Source organism: Cibotium barometz, chromosome 23 (assembly GCF_041138505.1).
Source record: "Cibotium barometz isolate CiBa-2024 chromosome 23, ASM4113850v1, whole genome shotgun sequence".
Lineage (NCBI taxonomy): Eukaryota > Viridiplantae > Streptophyta > Polypodiopsida > Cyatheales > Cibotiaceae > Cibotium > Cibotium barometz.
The window spans coordinates 38,417,185-38,439,715 of NC_141068.1; the positions used below are offsets into that span (position 1 = coordinate 38,417,185).

The window sequence follows — 22,531 nt, forward strand, 5'->3', positions numbered from 1 at the left end:
ACCAACACAAAATATGTGTACAAGCTTGAAGCAATTGAAGGTAAGTGGAAGAAATTAAAGAAATGTGAAGGCAAGTTGATTTAGTTGAAGATTTATTTCAGAGATTGAAGAATTACATGGCTTTTATGTCCATCGGGTAATAACCAGTGGGAAAAAGGAGGTGGAAAACTATTTGTGGTTTCACAAATCCTCTCAAAATCCCAAAATCACTTTTTTCATGCTTAATCCTCTTCAAAATCGGGCTTCATAGATGTTCTTGGCTAGGCTAACAGATTGCTAAACCATTCTTACAAAGCTCGATCTTCATCTCTTTCCCCTAATTAAGGGCTCCCGATGGTGGCTGCAAATAAGCTTACCTAAACCATAATTTTCTTTCTTGCTTCAAAGCATGGATTTTAAGCTTAAAAATTGCAAGCTTTTAAGCTCAGAAAAGGTTTACAAATCAACATAAAAGTATTGTATATGGAGTTTGGTGCAAGATCTAAATTCTATTTTTTTGATCTCTCCAAGGATTCAAAATAAGTCATTTTTTTCAAATACTTTTGATATTTTTCAGTAGTTTTTTGAGACCAAAATTAGCACTTTTGTCCATTTTCAAGTCCAAAAAGTCCTATAAATTACCTAGAAAATCTAAACAAACTACTGAAAAATTTCTTGAGGTTTTCAAAGCAATTTTCAAAATTCTTTGCTAGTTGCAAGTGTTGAATCAAGTTTCTTCAACTCAATCTAATGGATTCGTACCGTACTTTTAATCAAGCCACTTAATGACACCATAACAATGAAGTTGCTAATGTTTGAGATGGAGAAGTGTTCTACAATTTACCTTTAAAGACCGAATGCAACTCCTCAAATAATTAGTTCAAGAGATCAATAAAAAAACCTTGTCCTCGAGCAACACCTTATCAACAACAATGAAGTCTCTACTCTTGCTTTTGAAGATACACGCGTCTGCTAAGAACATCAAGATTACTTTCAATGCCCAAGAAACTAAAAAGGATAGTAAGAAAAGCCATTGTAATTTTTCTTTTATCGAATTTTATGAAAAAAAGGATGCTCATCTTGCGCTTTCATGGTTAAGTCAATTGGATGATTACTTCTCTAAAGAGACTTTTTTAGAACAAGATAAGATTGAATGTGATACCAAGCATATAGTTGATCATGCATCACTATGGTGGAATCTTCTCTCTGTAATAGCCTTGATAAGCCTACTACTTGTTTGAGAGGAATCCTATCATTAGGTGAAAGCCAACTTTTTACCATCACAGTTTGCCCTCAAAGCTCGTCATGCATAGGAAACTTTGTCTATGTCTTTGCCCATCAGATAATTCCTCAATACATAGAGAAGATTTGGAAAACTCTACTTCAGCTTTTCAGACGTGCCTGCTGAAGATACTATTCAATGTCACTAAGAATCTAGTCTTGAAGAAATTGTTCAAAGCAGAGGTAAACATGTTCAAGTTTGCTTGACTCAATGATGTTATTGCTTTAGAACATGATGTCCTTACAATGCTCCTATTGAATCATGTTCTTTTAATGGTCCTAATTTCAATAGAAAGCCTTGGGTAGCACCTAGTAATGCACGCACTAATGATGTTATTGCTTGACTCAATGATGTTATTGCTTTAGAACATGATGTCCTTACAATGCTCCTATTGAATCATGTTCTTTTAATGGTCCTAATTTCAATAGAAAGCCTTGGGTAGCACCTAGTAATGCTCCTATTGAATCATGTTCTTTTAATGGTCCTAATTTCAATAGAAAGCCTTGGGTAGCACCTAGTAATGCACGCACTAATCCTATTCAAAATGTAAATAATGTTAATGATCTAGGTAATTTACTTCAACCCAAGCCTATTAGCCACAACACTAATACTTTCAAAAAGCCTCACCCTACGTGCTACAAGTACAATCAACCAGGTCACTTTGGTGCTCGATGTTGGTCGAAGACCTCTAAACATCCAGTTGCACAAGCTTCACAACATCGAGGAGGTGCCTAACAAAGATGGTGACTATGCCCTAAATTGGTTCAAAGATATGCTACGCGACGATAGTAATCCCAACCAAAGCAATATGTCAAGGAACCCATTCATTACTTAAAATTAATGGTCATGATGATGTAGTATTGCATAATGATAAAGGTACCCACAAATTTATTTTTGAATGTGCTATTAAGAAATTATAATTAGAGACACATCCATCTCTTTATAAGATTAAGTTTACATTTCAAGGCACACACTATAATGGCACTAAAGAAATTAGATAGCTAGAAATTAGCATTGGTCACTATAAAGAAGAAAGAAATTTCTTGATTGCACCTTTGCATATTGGTGATATCATCTTAGATATGCCTTCATAAGTTTAATCCCAAAATTGTCTGATACACACATGATGTGGATCACAGATCATGATGAAACTTTAATTCTTCATAGCAATGTTACGTATAAACTCTATCCATTGTTATCATATGCTCAAGGAAATGTGCACTAAAGAAATGTGAGAAAGCTTACATGGATTATGTGAAGAAAATTGAAGTAACGACGAGCACAAATTATCACAGAGTCGATAAGCTTTTATAGATCAATTCAAAGATTCTTTTGCAGATGACCTATCCCTGGGGTACCTACATCTCGTCTAGAAGATCATACCATTAAGATTATCCCTATTAGTCAACCACCTCATAGAGCCACTTATAGACAAAATCAAATCCAACAAAATTCACTGGAAAATTGAAGAATTCCTAGACCGTGGCCTCATATGACCTAGTAGTTTTTCCTTTTGAGCCAGAGTACTTCTAGTCTAGAAAAAGAACAAAACATATTGCATGTGCATTGACTATAGAAAATTGAATAAGATAATTGTTAAAAATAGGTATCCTATTCCTCATGTTAATGATTTATTAAATAATCGCCGTGGTGCATGTGGGTGTGCTTAGTAAAATTGATTTGAAATCTAGATATCATCTGCATACTTTTGATGTTTATAATACTGGACTCCATACTCAAATAGGTCACTACTATGAATTTCTTATTATGCTTTTTGATCTTACCAATGCACCTACCACATTTAATAGAATGATGAATTGTATTTTCTTGAAACATCAACTTTTCATTAATTTTTTCTTTGATGATATTCTTGTTTTCTACCCAGAATACCAACAACATTTAACCTTTGTCTTCAATCTTGTGAAAGAAAACCAATTGTTTGCTAATTCTAAGAAAAGATCTTTCTTTCGAAAAGAAATAGAATGTAAATTTAGGTCACATTGTCTCAGCTATTAGGGTAGACCCCAAAAAAGTTCAAATTATTAAGACGGTCTACTCCTAAGAATGATAATGGGGTTCCTTCTTTTCTAGATCTTTGCAGTTACTATAGAAAATTTATTCATAATTTTTCTTTGATTGTTTTTGTTGGGGTAAGTACCAACAAAAATCTTTTGATATGCTCAAGCATATTTTGACATATGCCTGAGTACTTCAATTGCCAGATCTTCCTTGTAGTCAATAATACCAATGGATCAGGCAACACTGGTGTAGTCACTAATGCCAATGCATCAGGCAACATTAGTGTAGTCCTTATGCAAGATGGTCATCCTCTTGCATATGAGAGGCATGCTCAAATCCTTTGAAACTAAGTATAACACTTATGATAAATAAATTCTTACTATTATTCATGAGTGGAAAAATTATTTGATGGGTTTTGAGTTTTTGATTAAAATTGAGAAACAAAGTATATGACATCTACTTACCTAACCTTTGATTTTTGACAATGCCATCACATTCAATGGCACCATTTATTCAAAGTTTTCAGCCTCTCATTCAATGGAAACCATTTATTCAAAGTTTTCAGCCTCTCATTCTATATCAGCTAGACAAAGAAAATGTTATCACTAATGTATTAAGTAGACGCCCTTTCATTACTGGTATTTTTGTTGTTGATTTCTATACTTTTGATACTATTATGCGTTCTCTACATATGAACATGATTCCAATTTTTCTTATGCACAGTGGTTCACAACAATGAAAGCTAATCACTTGCATGTTGATAATTATTTATACAATGACAAATATCTTTTCTTTGAAAAGCATTTATGCATGAGTCTTCCATTTAGACAATTTATTTTAGAATAATTTCATAAAATTTATTGAGGTATATTACTACTTTAAAAGCAATAATATATGATTTTTATTGGCCTAATGTAAAGAATGATATTTCCAACTTTATTTCTGAATGTCTTGTTTATCGAAGAGTTTAGTAGCATCTTGGGAAACAACATAGCTTTCTTATGCCTCATTATCTATTCCTAGTGGCCCTTGGAAATATCTTACTATGGATTTTATTATTGGGAAACAACATAGCTTTCTTATGCCTCATTATCTATTCCTAGTGGCCCTTGGAAATATCTTACTATGGATTTTATTATTGGTTTACATGTTACTTTTACACAAAATGATATGGTTTGGATTGTTGTCAATAGATTTAGTAAGTAAGCAAATTTCGTTACATGTAAAAAGACATTGTCTTCTTCACAAGTTGCATATCTTTTCATTAAGCATGTTTTCACACATCGTGGTATGCCTAAAGTTATTATATTTGATCTAGATTCTAAAGTTATTATATTTGATCTTGATTGTCTACTTCACAAGTTGCACATCTTTTCATTAAGCATGTTTTTACATTTCATGGTATGCCTAAAGTTATTATATTTTTGATCTAGATTCTATATTTTCCAATCAATTTTGGATTGCTTTATTTCTATTCTTGGATCTAAAGTTGATTTCGCATCTTCTTTTCATCTGGAGAGCAATGGATAGACTCAAGAAACTAATACTACCATTCTAGACTTGCTAAGATTCTACAATATTTCTACACTAGGCACCAATGGGACAAACACCTTCATTTTCTATCGTTTGCTTACAATAATACACCACACTCTGCTATTGGAAAATATCCTTTTTGAAGTCATGCATGGCAAGAAATTATCGACACCTGCTTCTTGACTTTCACATATTGTACCTACAGTAGTACATGATTTTACACATGTATTCTTTGATAGGTGCATGAAGCTATCACTAAATTCCAAACACAATATGCAACCTAAGCTAATAAGAGATGTGATGCATTGAATTTTTAAGAAGGTGATTATATTTAGCTTTGCATAGAAAAAGAAGACTAAAAAGTGTAGAGAACAGTTAAATTAGCTCCTCAATTTTATGTCCCATTCAAGATTCTTTGGAAGCGTAATGTTAATGGTTTCTATTTGGATATTCTATCCCATTAATGTATTCATAACTCTTTTCACATTAGTCTATTGAGACCATTTAGAGGCACTCTTCCCACATATCCAGTTTATGATGACCTTCCATCGCTCAAAGAAGATTTTGAGATCATAGAACTTGAAATTATTTTAGACGATGAGTAGAGAAGAGGAAATATTTATCACATTTATTTAGTGACGTATAAAGGCCACTCCATTGAAAAATCTTAATGGCTCCATGATCATGCCCTCGCTCTGCCTATCCATCCTTGAGTGCATCTTATATTTATACTTGCTCATGATTATTTTAAATTTTGTGACAACTGAGGATAGTTCCTTCGTAATCTCGGGGCATGTTATAAGGAGTAAATTCATGAAATTCAATATTCCCATGTTTCTCATTATTTATGAATTCTCCTAGATGGGTTTAGATTAGGATGTCTTTCTAAATCCGGGTGATAGTAGCTTACTTTGTTCGTACTCTCTTAACCGTGTGTATACATGTGAAAGTATAGGATTTGGAAAGGCTATAGATGTTTTCTTGTTCTCTCATAAGATCAGAAAAACGTGTGTTTAACCCTCATGTTTTTGGAGCTTTTATCTCAAGTGGTCCTCCCTCTCCTGCTATTACAATGCATTGGGTTCAAGTATCATGGATATTGAAAATTGGTGAAGCCAAATTTCATGTGATTACTAAAGGCCTTGTTGTAGTTGCCTTGTAATGCTTAGTCCCTTGTAAAAACCTTGTTTTATTTTCCTTGTAATGCCTAGTCCCATAAGAAAAGAGTAATAAATGTAGAGGAGAGAAGAGAATAAAGAGAAATGCAATCAATGGGTGGCATTGCCTTCTTCTAAAACCTACACATATACATGTCTACACACATGAACATAGAGTTGCAAGTAGAAAGAACACTCAATCTATACATAAATGGGAAGATTATTACAATATGAGGAATTTTGACTCTTATAGTTTATAATTTGTTTTTCACCATGCTCGCTAAGAATAAGTGACTTGAGGGAACCCATTACCAGTTCTAAGATTTTTCACACATTACTCGTCTTATTCATCTCTCATTATGATATAAGCTTGAAATCCAAGGATGATTAGAAACTTTGACTATACAATGACAATATGATGAAGATATCTTTGGCAAATTTGTGTCGAAAATCTATTCTTGGTAGTTATAGACTCATGTTGTTCAAGTGCTCCACATTAATTAAATTGGTTAACATATCCCCCTTTTTAGTCTTCATCATGTTTGCAAGGTTGGGTAAAGAGTATAGTCCATTGGGTTGTAGCTTGCATGGTTTAGCATAGTCAACCATGCAAGCTAGCTTTGGCCAAGTAGTGGAAAGTGGGCTTGATGTCATCGATAAAGTTGAAGCATTGCTCTCGCACAAGATGGTTTCTTGTGGTGCTACATCATTTTTGGGTGTAGGTGCTTGTGACCTACCACTTTTATAAGGGGTTTTGATGGCTAGTGTACAACAGTTTTAGGATTAGTGGTGGGCGACTCTATTTTTTTCTTACCCATATCATTTTATCAGCAGGTTCTTGTATCTTTTTCTTCATTGGAAGAAGGTCCTTAATAGTGTTATTATCTTTATTATAGTTATCATACCATTTGGAGTTTTGGTGTGGCTTGTGATTTATTTTGTTGTTTTTGTAATCTACACCCATAGTGTTTCCATCTTGATATCCTTATGCATAAAAACTGATTTGTGGGTACCCATGTTGGTGGCTCTTAGGAGGTGGTTGTTGGATCCTTGTTGGTCTTTGCCTAATCCCTTGATTATTCATACAATCCCTTTTCAGTGTGACTCAATTTTCTCATAGAAAAAAACTCAAACCATTACTTATTGGATATGTCAACTCTAATAGGGCATCTAAGTAATTTAATGACTTATTGATGCACCTTAATCCACATAAAGTTATGCTTTAGACTCCACTAGTCTTCTTGGCCTCACATGTGTAAGAGAAGCGCTTTAGCTTTATATAAGCTGTGAGTAAGATGGATCATAGAATTATTGAACCATCCCTTACATGGTGTCGACATTAGTTTCTCTCCCCTCATTTGACCTCTTTAGACAAGCTTCCACTTGGAAATAAAGTTGATCATGCAAGATAAATCTGTCTTGATCATACCCAAAAGTGGATTCCATCTAGGCCCAAGGATTTTTCCTCTCATTTGACTTGCCACAAACTTCCGTTCAACCTCACAAAATGTTATGCCCAACACTATGTTGATGAATGAATGGAGAGTGAATAAGTGAAACATTTGGGAAAGGTTGATTCATTTGCGTCTTATGGTACGATTTGTTTTGCAGGTGTGTAACACTCTACTAAGGGAGGCCAAAAATTTTGAAAAGTTCTATATGGGATATATTTATATCTAGTTATGGTGTGTAGGTTGGCCCTTCACGTCGTGATTACTAGACTTTTAACAACTACTTCTACGATAGTCGGTGAGTCCGAACAAAATTATATTCCGAGAGATTGCATATAAAGTAATGTTGATAACCATAGGTAGACAATCTTTTGCCAAGAAAAGGAAATGTTAACAACCATAGGTAGACAGTCTTAAAAAAAAATAAACTCTCTTGGTGGTGCAAAGAATTCCAAAAAGTAATGTTGATAACCATAGGTAGCTTTTTGCCAACAAAAAAAAAACACACACACACACTTGGTGGTGCAAAGAATAACGAGGTTAAGGTGACGGAGGCAAAACAATACAACAATTCGAGGCAAACTTTGACTCGCGAAATGATGAAACAAGCGCTGCAGCAAAAACATTCACAGATGTAGATGATGGTGATGAAGGCCACACTGCAAACAAACAAAATGATGATGATGGTGGTCATGAAGGCCACGTTGTAAAAAGGGCCGAAAATAAAAATAGTAAGCGCAGATGACAACACTGCAGAAAAAGAATATGATGCAGACGGTGGTGATGAAGGCCATGCTGCAGTAATGTAAAAATATGATAATGAAACCGCCGAAGCGAAAGCAGAAGATGATGAACACGCTGAAGCAAAAGCAGGCGTTGATGGTCATACAAATGTTGAAGTAAAAAGGGTGCGCGGACGCAAAAGAAGGCCACGATGCAGCACATGCTGATGCCGATTCCGATGATGATGATGCCAATGTTGCTAATGTAGGCACTGATCAGAATGATGATTATGTAGATGGGGCTACCAAAGATGGTGAAAAAGATGTTGACAACGAGGGTGATATTTCCTTTTATGTCGGTCGTGCTGATCATGCTCATGCTCACAAGGATGATACAGATTTTTCTGATCATGCTCATGCTCATGCTCACAAGGATGATACAGATTTTTTCAACGACGAAGCCGGCACTGCTCGTGATGGTATTGGATCCGATGGTCCTTCCGATGAGGACGAAGATGCCTATGCTGATACTGATGTGGATGCAAACCGTGATAATGCTGCAAATCGTCCTTTTCAGCATGCCGTTTTACCCTACGGCCATGCCTAGCATGCAGCTACCATTGACGGTGATCAACCTCTGCAATTTGGTGCAATGGCCAATCCAAAAGAAGATTTTCTCGATGTAGCTCCTTGCAAGGGCGTGCATTCTCAAGTGCAAGAGACTCCATTTCTTTCTTTGACGGGGAAAGCTCCAGACATCTCAAGATCAAGAAATGAATCACTTGAAGCCGATGCTGTTCAAGACGAAGCCAAGAGCTTGTGTGAAGATGAAGTCATCACTGTGAAACTTTCTTGAGCACGAAACTATCTTTGATCCGGGATAGTTTGATCCGAGCTTCTCTCACACTTGCATGATGTATATTTATTGCATATAGATTAGGCTTACAACTAAAGTGTTGCCATCATCTTACAAACCTGGCACTAGATTAGGTTAAATTACACATACTCCTTGTGCCACCAATTGGCATTAAGGGGGTGTATTGGGACTAATGCCCAATTAGCCAGATAATGTGGCCACCTATAAGGATACAAAGAGGCACAACCTTTAGAATATACCCTTTGTGAGATACAAATGTAACCATTCGAATCATTAATGTAGAGCACTTATGTGCTTCCCTCTCTGTACTCTGATGTTGGAGAGAGGATAACCAGTACTCTACCTCTTTCTACAGTGCCCAGCCGTCTTTTTTTGTTGCTGAGGACGTCGTCGCCTGCTCCCTCTTTGAGTTCTTCCTAAACTGTCATCTATGGCAACTTTTAGCTCAAAGAAAGCTCTTCTCTGCGCCGCCCATAGAAGGTGCTGCCCGCCGTAATTACCAACGTTCTGCGGAGGGTGGCGTTTGTGCTTGGGAGTCTGCGGCTAACAGAACCAATAGGTGCATCTAGTGTACAGAATAGGCGGCCCCACGTGTCTATGGTGCTATCGTTGATTCTGTCTCTTTCTATCACCTAAGTGTGGTAGAAATGGCTAGTGGAATTGAGAGCCTTTTATGTGACTTGGGAGGAAGCTTTTTTGAAAGATCTACTCCAAACAAGAGTGTATTTCTACCAATCTTCTTCTAAAGAGACACAAACTCTCTACGGATTGCAAGGTGTAGAAACTTTGATAATGAGAGCACTAAGAATATCAAGGAGGACAAATCATAATGTAGCTTAAGAAACAATTAATCTCTCCAATGACTTGTGGCAAGTTTAATCACCATAATCACTTGTTAATGAGTCTAGCTCCTAGAAGGCTATGATACCAGCTTGAAATTGCTAAGATAGGGAGGCAATATGGTCATATTTGATTAAGAAGCCTTCATAGTGCATCTCCCTTGCATAAGGCTTTCCGACGTAGCTTCCTTTGTATACAAATCAAGGGGAGGAGTATAAATCAAAGGAGTTCTATGTATATATGGTTGAAAGAGACATAATACACAATGCCTTATACACCTGAACAAAATAATGTGGCTAACAGGAAGAACATATCTCTTATGGAGCTTTGATACACTCCTACCTTTGTTCACCATTAGGCAGCCATAAGTGGAGCAAATAAATTCTCAAAAAGATGATGCAAACAACCCATATTGGCTAAAAATCAGCTCGAATTTCAGCCTGAGATTAATTTGTTGATGAGGTAATTATGGATGATGCAAGATGAGGAAAGGACAAGCATACACAAGAGTTTGCTTAAATGGCCAATATAGACATTGCAAGATAAGCAAATTAGCTACTTCTTTACCTAGCACGACACATGAATGTTCTCATCATGTATCTTATTCTTTTTTGATCATGCTCTCGTTGCTAGTATATGCAATGAAGACAAACATGTTTCCTTTGAGGAAGCACTCAAAAATGATGACTAGATGTAGACTATGTAGGATGAGTATGAATTAATAACACTTAGTATTTAGCAGATTTTCCTTATGGTAAAAAGACCATTGGCACAAAGTGGTGACTTGCATGAGGAGGTTTATGTATCTTAGCCTCATGGTTTTATTGAGAAGGGATAAGAATCTAAAGTATGCAGGTTAAGAAAAGCTTTATATGTTCTCAATCAGGCTCCCAAAGAATGGTATGAGAAGATAGACACATACTCTTAGTTGGACTATTGCAAAAATCTTTTGCAACCAAGTATATGAGTAGGTCATCTTATATGTTGATGACATGTTGCTCACATGCCCTAATGAGGAGAAGATTTCCGTCTTCAAGGCTAAATTATGTGTATCATTTGAGATGACAAATTTGGGCTTGTTGCATTATTATTTGGGGCATAGAGTGTAATAATGGTACTATGATGTTATAGTCAAAGTACATACACAGGTTGCTTACATGATTTGATCTTGAAGACTATAAGCTTATTGCTACACCAATAGAGATAGGTGCTAGACTTAGTCTCGAAGATGCAGGTAAACCATTTGATGTATCACTTTATCACTAGGCTATTGGGTGCCTCATCTATGTATGTATACGAGACCAAATATTCAGTTTGGTTTATGTATAATCCTGGAAATAAGCATTAGCTAGCTGCAACAAGTGAGTATTCAAATACTTAGAGAGCACTCAGTCCCTTGGCTTATTCTATGCTAAGACAGATGATGTTCACTTGTATGCTTTCATTGACTTCGATTGGGCTAGATATTATGATATGCAAGTGTCCACTAGTGGCTTTTGCTTTCACCTTGGTGATTCATGTATATCATGGCTCAATAAGAAGTAATTGATAGTGGTCACTTTGAGTTGTGAAGCTAAGTATAGGGTAGCTTTTACAATGCCAACTGTGGAGGAGTGTGTACAGCACCTTTTGGTAGATCTTGGCCCCCACCTATATTTTTTTGTGTGAAAAGAATGATTATATTGTAAAGAAATCCTGATTACATTGCAGAGCAAAAACCAAAGCACCAGTCCATCTTATATACCCCAATCCAACGCTCTAATATATATATATATATATATATATATATATATATGTATTAGAGGGTTGGATTGGGGCATATATATAGATTGGTTCCAACCCTCTCTTTCTCTCTCTCTCTCTCTCTCTCTCTCTCTCTCTCTTTCTTTCTCTCTCTCACACACACACACATCCAAAATTAGAACCCATCTCTAATGTGATTAATCCAGTACCTTTCTAGCTAAAGTCCCCATTACCTCTCCAAACTCCACTGGTTTACATGTATTAGCCTTTTCTTAGCATATTCCCCTCTAGAAATTTATGTCCCGATCTCCAACACCCTCAAATAGTAATAGATTCTCGAAATCCAAACCTTTATTAGACAAGTGAACTTGATGAACCCAAAGAGATCACTGCTTCCCTTTGTGACCCCAACACTTTTCCCTGCTAAAAGCAATGAGACTAAGAGAGGCGAACCTCGAAAATATCCCCCTCCCCATCTAGCCACATTCACCCAGTGTAGGGTACCCCCAAAAGCCATGCTAGAGGTTCTCGCTCCTTGCCTTGCATCTTAGGGCAGACTCCTAAGGCTAAATTTCTTACCTAAATCTTATGCCCCATAGGCAATGTCTGACTAAACCCTCCATAAAAATGTTTTGGTGTGTTAAGGAAGCTTGGAGTCCCGAATTCTCTTGCATCTAGCCAGCATTTATCACCCCATTTGGCTCTCCATATCTTATAAATTCCAAGAAATTCTACTTTCCTTGCATTAGTAGCTCATAAATGTCCTTGGTTTTTCAACTCCCTAAGGGGACTCCATCAAGACAACCACAGTCCTTGATCCACCTGATCGTTTGAAAAGGTTGATAATGTGTTGATTTGCAAAGAAGTCAATGTAGCAAGCACTTGTCTTAAGAAATCCTTGTCAATACTAGATAATCCAAACATCATGGCTATCTGCATCCCTCTAGCCAAGCAAGGGACCATCCCAAAAGTCAACCACCTATTTGGTCCCCTAATTATTCAGTCTTCTAGCCCACTAGGCATTGAGGAGTGTGGGGGTTAAATAAGGAAGACCACACATTATACATTAGAAGGGAGTTACCTATATAAACCTCGGTGATCTCCTTGCCACTTGACAATTTTCATGTTCCCCTTTAAACCATTTACTAAAAACCTAGCAAAAGGCATGCCTTTGCAAACCACCATGGCATGGGAGAAAATCCTATCTTTCCATGCAAGCCCATGTCACTTGCCATGATACCTTAGATTCGTGAACTTGGTGAGTTCCTTGAGCATAACAGGCCATGGCTAAGACTGACGAAGAAAGCTCCCCAATAGCCTTGCCAACCTGGTTGTGCCATGTGTCTACATATCTAGAATACCTAGCTCACTACCCATGATAAGAAAGAGTACGGCCTCTTACCTTGTTTGTTCTTTTGTATAAAAATGCCTTTGCATATTCAAGGACTTTCCTCCAGTGTGACAAGCTTTCAGATGTGTAAAAATGCAACCCATCTAGCAAGACCTTCTTCACAATGGCAATTCAAGTTTTGAGACACTTGGGGTGCCCAATTGGTGGATATGATCGGGAAGGATTGTGTAGATTAGCTTATTCATAGAGTGGAAGGCAAGTTCAGAAAATGAGACAATGATATCCATAATGTATTAACCATTTTGTAATCTAGTTTGCATTTTTACTCCCTAGTCACCACACCATTAGCTCTAACTATAGTAATTAAGGGAACCATGAAAATCTTTGTCAAGATCCTCATGGATAAGGCCATCACAATAATAGTGTTTAAGATTGGCTAGATGATTTATATTGGGTAGCAACAACATGAGCAATTCAATTGGCCTTGTTTCCCCACAAAGGAGGAGATTCCATAGCTATGTAAAAACATGCCCTTCTTGAAATGTGAGGTAGATCTTCCATGAGAGAAATCAATCTTACACTCAATAGACTAATCATCATTGCTAAGCTTAGTGTGTCATAAACATGGAAAACAATCGTTTAGAATGTGAAATGAGAGTATAGTGTGGAAAACTGGCCGTCTAAGATGGGGAGGCCTAAAATTCATGGAGAGATTTCACTCTCCATAGCTCCATGATTGATTACTTGTTATTTCCCAACATGGTATTAGAGCCATGATTCCTAATGTTTTAAAAGTAGTAGCCAATGTATTCGATGGAGTTGAAGGATTTGGACACCTAGCCATGACCTCAAAAATATTCATATTGTATATAGATTTGGACAATTAACCAATTCTATATCAAGTGGTAAGTGAAAGAAGAAGATATTGATGATAGATTATAATATATATTCTACTAACTGAATCTGCACAATTGATCTAATTTAGAGGACTGAAGTAGTGTATTTTCCTATGTGTAGGGAAAATGGCATCTCAGTTTTCTCATGGAGAATGTGTCAAGTTGATCATGAATAATGTGATGGTTAAAATTAGATGTTCCACATCCTTTCATTTGGCCATCTTTGTCAACCTATTGACCCTTCCCTTTAAGAAGAGTTTTAGTCCACGAAAATGATCAAGCAAGCTATAAGTAAGTGTCTATGTGTAGACAATATGGTCATGTATGCGTGTAACTTCCCTAAGTACTCCGACAAGGAAAATAGGACACACATCCTGTAGTTTCCTTAAGTACTACAACTAAGGAAATATGCGGCACTCATGTTTCAATTAAAACCCTAAACTATAGTTGCCACTTGCAAAGATGTCAATAAAAGACAAAGTGCTACTAAGGCAACAAATAACATCATGCCTTTTTATATGCCAGAAGTTTTCAAATCCTCAAAAGAAATGATAGATACTACATGATTTCTCAATTTTCAAATTGAAGGTGGAAGCCAAGCTTGTGTATTTCTCATTAATCAGAAGATAGCTTAGGTTAATCTCCAGTCGTAAATACTTTCTCCTTTTCGGTGCAAATGAATTAAATTCCAACTTCTTTATTTAGCGTACCAAGGAGGTGAAGGCCTTTAATGTGGATCCGGGCCCTGGAGACTCCTCTCCATAATGAGCTTTGTCATGCTCACTTGATATAAAAACCTATAAAATAAGTATTTAGGGAGAACTATGTTTTGAATGATAATTATATATATATATTTAAAATAATGATAACTATATATTTCTTTATATTAACATGGATTTTTTATTTTATGGGGGGGGCTTAGTTCCTTGCAAACCTTTGCCCTATCATCACGATCAGAGTGGGAGAATGTAAAGGAGGGACAATTATTTTTCTTTGATTCTGGTTGTTTGCCAACCGAGCCAATGCTCTTGTAATGCCCTGCTCCTGGTGACATATTTCTTTGGCTCATTACACCATACTGCATGATACATAACATTAGAGGAATATTAGAGAATCGTGTGAGTGCTAGTATGAAAATAACCCAAAATCACAATATTATGTATAGTCCACATACAAATACTAATTTTTATAGTTTCTATACCCATATATATTTAAACTTAAGGAGCTTGATGAAAGAACAACAATAAAGAGTGCATCATCTCTTATTACCTTAAACCTTTTTTCACCACCAAAGGTAATCTTGGGAGCTGATTTGTTTGGTGCAGCCAATTGAGTTCCTAATGAGGATCTAATATCGCATACACATGGTCCCGGTGAGATTGTGTTCCATATTTATTCTGCATTAAATGAAACACACCATATACATGGATACTTTCGTGTAACTAATATTTCATAGTGTAATGATATAACCCATTTCCTACGAATGGTCTAAGTCATCATTAACTATCTAACATGTACAGTAACAATCTCGCTCATCCTTTTCCTAGGGTATGAGTCATACATTTGAGGTTCCATCAAACTTTTTGGAAAAAAGGATTACATTATTTGCAAAATGTAGGCCACTTTAAATTATGCTCTTTAATCTCTTCCCATTGACAACATTTCTCTCTCTCTCTCTCTCTCTCTCACACACACACACACACACACACACACACACACACACACACACACACCCTCCCTTAAACTACGTCATGTGTTTTAAGAACAAAATATTTAAGGATGAATGCAAAACTAGACTTACTTTATCAAATTCCGTGCTCAAATAAATCCTATTTTGTTGATCTCTTGTGGATTTGCTAAAATCAGCAAACCAAGGTGATTGTTGATAGGACAAAACCTGATGAAAAAACAATACATGGATAATAAGGATTGCATAGTTATTACTTTTATGGATCATCTTGACAAAAGCCAATCATAAATAACATTTCATCTCAAACTATTGTTGTTTTTTCTCTTGGTCTTGCCTATTATTACTTTCAACAAATCGTATTTAGAGTGAGAAAGCTCAATGAGGCAAAGGTGTAAATTAAATTATAAATATGAATAATTACTCATGGACAATAATACTGCTTTTAGGTTATTGAACAAAGAGAATATCCAAGATAGGAAACAAAAATAGAACCAACATTTATCTGCAACACAAGTATTGATGATAAAATGAAGTACTAGTACCAAAGCCTTGTCTTAGTTCGAAGGTTCAAGTGATATTGGGTTATTGGATTTTAAATTAAAAAAATGTGATAGTGAAAAGGCACTATTATCTCTTATAAAATTATATCAATTGCATAATGGGATATATTCTTCATCGTTTTACTTAATAACAAGAGTTGAATGCTAGGTGTGTTTCTCTAGAATGAGCAAAAACTTAGTGGGTGGTTTTTGTACCAATGCTAAGAAATCATGCTGGATCTTATCATCTTAAGATTTTAGGGACCTCTCGTAATCATGTTTAGCATATTAAAACCATCTTTGAGTGGTTAGTGTAAGAGTTAAAGGAGGGAATTAACATATCGATGACCCACATTAAAAACTATATTTAACATGGACCAAACTTGCAATCACAAAATCTAAAAGATTTAGTATACTCAATTCATTAGTTTATCCAACCAAAAAGATTATAAGTGGATAATAAGTACAATAATCGGAGCATCTAATTATGTGTAATGCTATCTTTTCATGACTAACGTATATAGTACTCAAAGTATTTTAATCCCTTTACTTCTATTTTAAAACTAGGCCACTACATTGATATGATGATGTATATGTGGAAAAAAACAAATAAGAACCATATTCACTTGGTACTCTACTTGGGGCGTTCACTATAAGTAAACCCTCTTTATCATGTGCATTCAATGCCTATTTTAAAAATCCCTTATATGTGAAATTTTTATGAATAAAACATACCCTTTTTCTATTCAACCTGTGAGAACCCCCTTTAAATGATACCCTTCTGTATGTACAAAATGTGTAAAAAAAGAATTTTTAAAATCCCTTTTGTTGAACGCACGTGCTACGTTTATATATTTATGAGTGACCCCCCCCAAGGTGCTCTACAAAAATCAAATTGGTAATGCAGTCATAAATTGTTTTAAAAAACATAATTCTCTAACCTGTGGTCCAAAGCTAGAGGGAAAATTGTATGTCCCAGGACGAGGAGTGCCTTCTCCATATCTATGCTGCAATGTTTGTGGCACCAAGTTTGCTTAAAAATGCTATAGGTTGTCTTTTAGGTGAAGTAATACATGAGGTGCAAAAATGAATTGATCTACAATTCAATTTAGATAGCTCATGCATGTGTATGAAATAGCTGATGACCATCATTTTAAGAAAACTTTAATAGAACATTTCAAATAGGATACACTACTTGAATAACATGCAAAGGCTTTTACTATCTCAAGGCATGCTTACCAACATACCCTCGAAAATCTATTTGCGGATCCAAAGGTGATAGTTGGAGATGATTCATTTTTGGAAATGAATTGCTTTCCCAAGGTTGATTTGAAGTCATATACAGGACCTACACAAACGCAATATACCCCAGCATAAGCTTCATGGACCATTAAACAGACTTGGTACTTGCATGTTTTCTTGGAGAATCAATAGGATTAGTGTAGCCCATCAATGTTCAAGAAACAATTCGTGAACAACTTATTAACAAGCTTCATCTTGTGAGTGGCTCATGCTATTCCAGTTTGTAACGACTGCACCAATTCCACAAATGTGTTATCATTCATCTTATTCACATAGTATATAGACCAACAATAATGCACACAACTATACATCAAGTCAACATCATCTAATCCTTATGTTAAGCCCTTTTGAAATACCAGACAGTTTCTAGAGATCTACATTTCTCACAAACAAGTATATCTAACCAGGATGAACACCACATCAATTGCCCCCTCTGATCCAATCAGTTTCCCAATTAACCAGTCCCCCCAAGAACCCCTTAGTCCTATCTTGTGCACCTTATTCTATTTATTAAGGTGTCCACAATTTCCTTTTTTTTATTTTTTTTGAAAAAAGAAAAACTACTATTTACTAGTTTTTTCTTTCCCTAAAACATGAAATAAGGTTAAAGTCTGTGAGTGAAGGGTTGCGGATATTATTTGTTCTTTTGAAAAAATTGCTCTATGATAGCAATTTTCTTTTAAAATAAATGATAAAAGCCCAAGGCTAAAATTTAACATTGAAGATTAAAGAGACATTGGCAACAACTGGACTCAAAGTGAAAAGTTGAAGCTAAGGTAAACTCGTAATTGAGAACATGGGATGAGAAGAGGGGGAGACTAGCATGGCATGTATGACTAGCTACAACAACACCCTTGTAAGAAAATTATCGATTCTTATTTTCTCTCTCTAGAAAAAATCTTTAAATGTTAAAATAAAGAGAATGTAAAAGTCATAAAAGTGTAGTCTCTGAGCCAGAGAGGTAAATCTTCTTCTAGGTAGCCGTCATAAAGTTCATTCGAACCTTCTTTGAAATGATATATTCGAAACTGCAAGAATAAAGTTAGTTCAGGAGGATGTTATTGCATGGAAGACAGTTTGGAGGGAATGAGAACCTTCATCTCCAATTTCAAAAGACAAATGCAAGCCTTCTCTCACCATAGCGAGTCATATTCTTTCACTCTGCCTCATATCTAACTTACTCATTTTCGAGTCAGATGCTCCTTATAGCTTGTGTTGTCGAGGTGAAGGTGCCATCATGGCTCTGTTGCATCAAGCTCTCCATATATGCCATGCGATTATATACTATGAATCTTGCATCTCTGGCTAGAACCTGAGATCCAACAACCAATAGTAGATAGAGTTGGAATTGACATAATGGAAATACGAAGGTGAGACCCAAAGGCCTAGTCTCCCATCTTCCTTCTCATACGACATGATGATCATGGTCTCAGTGGTGGCCGAAGAAACATTTTTCCATGTAACAGTACGGGCGAGAGTTCGATTATTATGAGACCAACATGAAACACTAAAAGATAAGACTAGGAAAGATTATTTATATGTAAAGGGTTGCATATAAATAAGGTTTAGGGGATTAGGAAATACCATTTTCACATTGATCTAGATAGTGAGTATGCACCCATTCAAAAATGCAAAAGTGGTCAACTATTGCCCTCATCAGATGTCAAAGATCATATGAGGTTGTCGGGGAAGCAACACATAGATCTTTGTTGGTGTGATGGCTCCATCTATCTTATTGACCCCCATATTGCTTTACATCCTCCCTTTTCAAATCCCACAACTCTTTTGTGTTTTGCAAGTGATGGTGCCAAAGGCTTACTAGGATATTGCAAGTTAATTTCTTACATGCAAGAAAGAGAGGCATTATTCACAACATTTAGCAACTGAGATTCTTGGCTTGTCTACTGAATGCAAGACACAGAAAGTTAGATTGGAAGAACAAGAGTGTAAAATCAACAAACTCAGAAGTGACCTCCGTAAATATAGAGAAAAAGACACAAGCATTGGACCGTGCATACAGAGAAGAAAGCTCAAAAATGTCGAGAACTTGAGGCCCGATTCTGAAGGCCTAAAGAAGAGAATCCAAGCCATAAGGTAAGATTGCACTCAATGCATTTCCATTTATGTCTTTTATGTTAGCAGTTAATATTATTTTATTTGTAGGGTTGCTTTGTGATTTACATGTTCTATATGTTAGTAATGAGTAGTGTTGTATTTGTAGGGTTGTCATACATCCTGATAAAGAGAATATCAATCCCAATCTTAATCCAGCAAAGAAAATGAAATCATTAGTAACATCAAGAATGGCAAGAGAAATGATAAAGGAGAATAAGTTCAAGGTGGTTCAACGAGATATAGTGGATGAATTTGTAACTAACAATATAGTTTCAGCTGTGGATATTCAATCCGTCATGGATTCAAGTGGAGTCAGTCGTAAGGGTTATAGCGCCATCCAGAAGTCAGTGTCATCAGTCCTTGAGGCCAAAGGCAATAAAGCAAAGCTACTTCCAACACCTACAAAAGTTTGGAGACATAGGGAGGAATTAAACACAGAACAGCTTCACTATGTTGGTCACTCATACCACATTGTAGGAGAGTTTAAGAGAAAAGGTGGCAGCATATTCTACAATGAACACAACAATATATTCATGGACTTGGAGCTCTTGCAAAAGAGAATGGCGGAGTTCCATGATATTACATTTGAGGAGACAGGAGGCGTACTTCAATTTGTCATCAAGCTTGATGAGTGCGAGATTATCAAGGAAAAAAAGATGGAAAGGGTCACAATAAAACTTATGAATAGGGATCTTTCTAATTGCAGAAGGGATGATCCAAAGTATTTTAGTGTGCAGTCTAAGACAAACATCTGGTGGGTAGATTCATTTGAGGTCAAGAAAGAGGACCATGAATCCTTGTTTTGGATATTTCATCATACACATATCCCCAGTGTTATCAAATAACAGATGAATGCAACCAGGATGCTCCATGTAGAGAAAAGGGGGGACTTTCAAGTTTAATGGCATCTTGTGGGTGACTTGAAGACTCTCAAGTGCTTATTTAATTGCAGCAAAGGGCCTAATGCAAAGTCTCCATGCCTTTACTGCATGGACTCCGGCGGAAGGGTGATGGACTCTAAGTGGTGGAGATGACCACTGAATGAATAGATAAATTTTGGATGAGAACTTTAAACCAGTGTTTGAGATTCATCTTTCCAATGTGCATATATGCACGCTTCATGCTTTTTGTCGTATCATAGAGAAACTAGTATATCTCTACATTGGCTTTTCTTGGAAGATCACGAATGTAGCAGAGAGGAAAGAAGCCATCCGTGCATTGGAGAAGGTGCTATTTGAAATTGGACTACATGGAGGTAATGTCTGGATTGTGAAGGACACTAAAAAATCATCTGATGAAAAGGAAGTTCCAATGAAGCCCTCTATTGGAGGTGTTAAGGCAAGAAGATTTCTTTCCAAGCCAAAGAATAATCAACAACACAAAGCCACAAAGTTAGGAAAGCAATACACAACAACCTATACAAGAAGAATCAAATACCAACAGTGAAAAAAGCTGCATAATGCAGTGAAAGACCATGAAGGTGCTTCAAGGAATGCCAAAGCAGATGTTTGGTGTTCAATTGATACTTTATTCCAAATGATACTTCAATTGATACTTTATTCCAAATGTGTAAGAAAGTCAACTACTCCCAGCAAGACAAAAAGAGCTTTCAAAAGTAACTTACAAGCATTCAAAAAAGCATTCAGAGATGCTTGGACTGACACCAACATTACACACTATATGGTATGTTTCTAGCTTACTCTTGTTTCCTAGCTCTTGATACAACTTAGATTGTATGTTTTCTTATGCAGCATATTCTCTACAACCACATGCCTTACTTTATCAACAAGTATGGATATCCTAGCATTTGGAACACACAAGGGCTTGAGAAATCACAGTATATGGATTGAAATGCATATTTTAGGCACACACAACATGGTGGTGGAAAAAGTATGGCAAACAGCCTACAAGAAGTGTTCTAATGGTTCTTTAGAAGAATCCTGCAACACAACTACACAAAAAAGAAACCTTGAGGTCATCCAAACTGATGCAGACACTCAGAAATATGGAAAGGAAGAGATTGAAGCGTTCCAAAGCATTTAAAAACTCAGATGCCATACAAGCACAAAACAAATGGAGAGAACAAAAGATTTTTGTTAATCATCGTTGGATAGATACATGTAACACATAAGTATTTTACAATGTATCTTTCCATTCTAATGACTTTTGTAATTCCTATGGTTCTGGCTTTCGTTTATAACTTAGCAAACAATGTTTGCCATACTCTTCTAGTTCCTATGGGTTCTCTATGCCTAGAGACAATACTACTGCAACATAGGTATGAAAGTAATCCCTTTGGGTGGCATAACCAGGGTAGCATCCAAAAATTTCTAAGGAAGTGGACCTCTATCAAAATAATCTTCTCATAACTTTTAGGAATAATTGTTCCACCTAGAAATAGGAATAATTGTTCCACCTAGAAATAGGAACAATGTCCTGAATAAAAAATTTACAACTCTCCCTTCTTGGCTCATGGCATTGTGGTAGATTATCATCTTTGCCTTACACAATTGGGTAGGTAGTGAGAGAGAGTTGCGTCTCCGGCCACAGTACTCCCTTTTATGCCGCTTTGCAAGAATTTATCATTGACTTCAAACGTACTTTGCAAAACAAAATAATTAAGGAAACATAAATCTACATCACTTCTTCACACACACACACACACACACACACACACACACACACACACGTAGAGAGAGAGAGAGAGAGAGAGAGAGAGAGAGAGAGAGAGAGAGAGAGAGAGAACCTACGTCTTACTTGTCTCACAAACAGTTGGTCTTGCCAAAGGTTAATAGAACTTTTGCTATCTTCTCCTACTCTGTTCATCCACTCCTTTGTGGAGTCATTCATCTTATCATAGCCATATTTGGCCTGAAGTTCTCCATGAAGGTCCTATCGTCTGGCAGCGCAAAGCCATCATCTTTGAAATTCTATGCTTTGCTCAAACATATGCTGAGACACTCTTTACTATTGTAATTCTCCTCCAATGCTTAGTCATCACTGTCATCTTCTGAGACAAAACCATTGCTCTCTTC

At 36.3% G+C, this 22,531-nt stretch overlaps 2 pseudogenes; one reads left to right on the top strand and one right to left on the bottom strand.

Annotated features, from left to right (window-relative positions):
- Positions 1-8,757: 8,757 nt before the first annotated feature.
- LOC147625913 (uncharacterized) lies at positions 8,758-17,470 on the bottom strand (annotated as a pseudogene).
- Positions 17,471-20,029: 2,559 nt separating this feature from the next.
- On the top strand, positions 20,030-20,942 carry LOC147625914 (uncharacterized; annotated as a pseudogene).
- Positions 20,943-22,531: the final 1,589 nt, after the last annotated feature.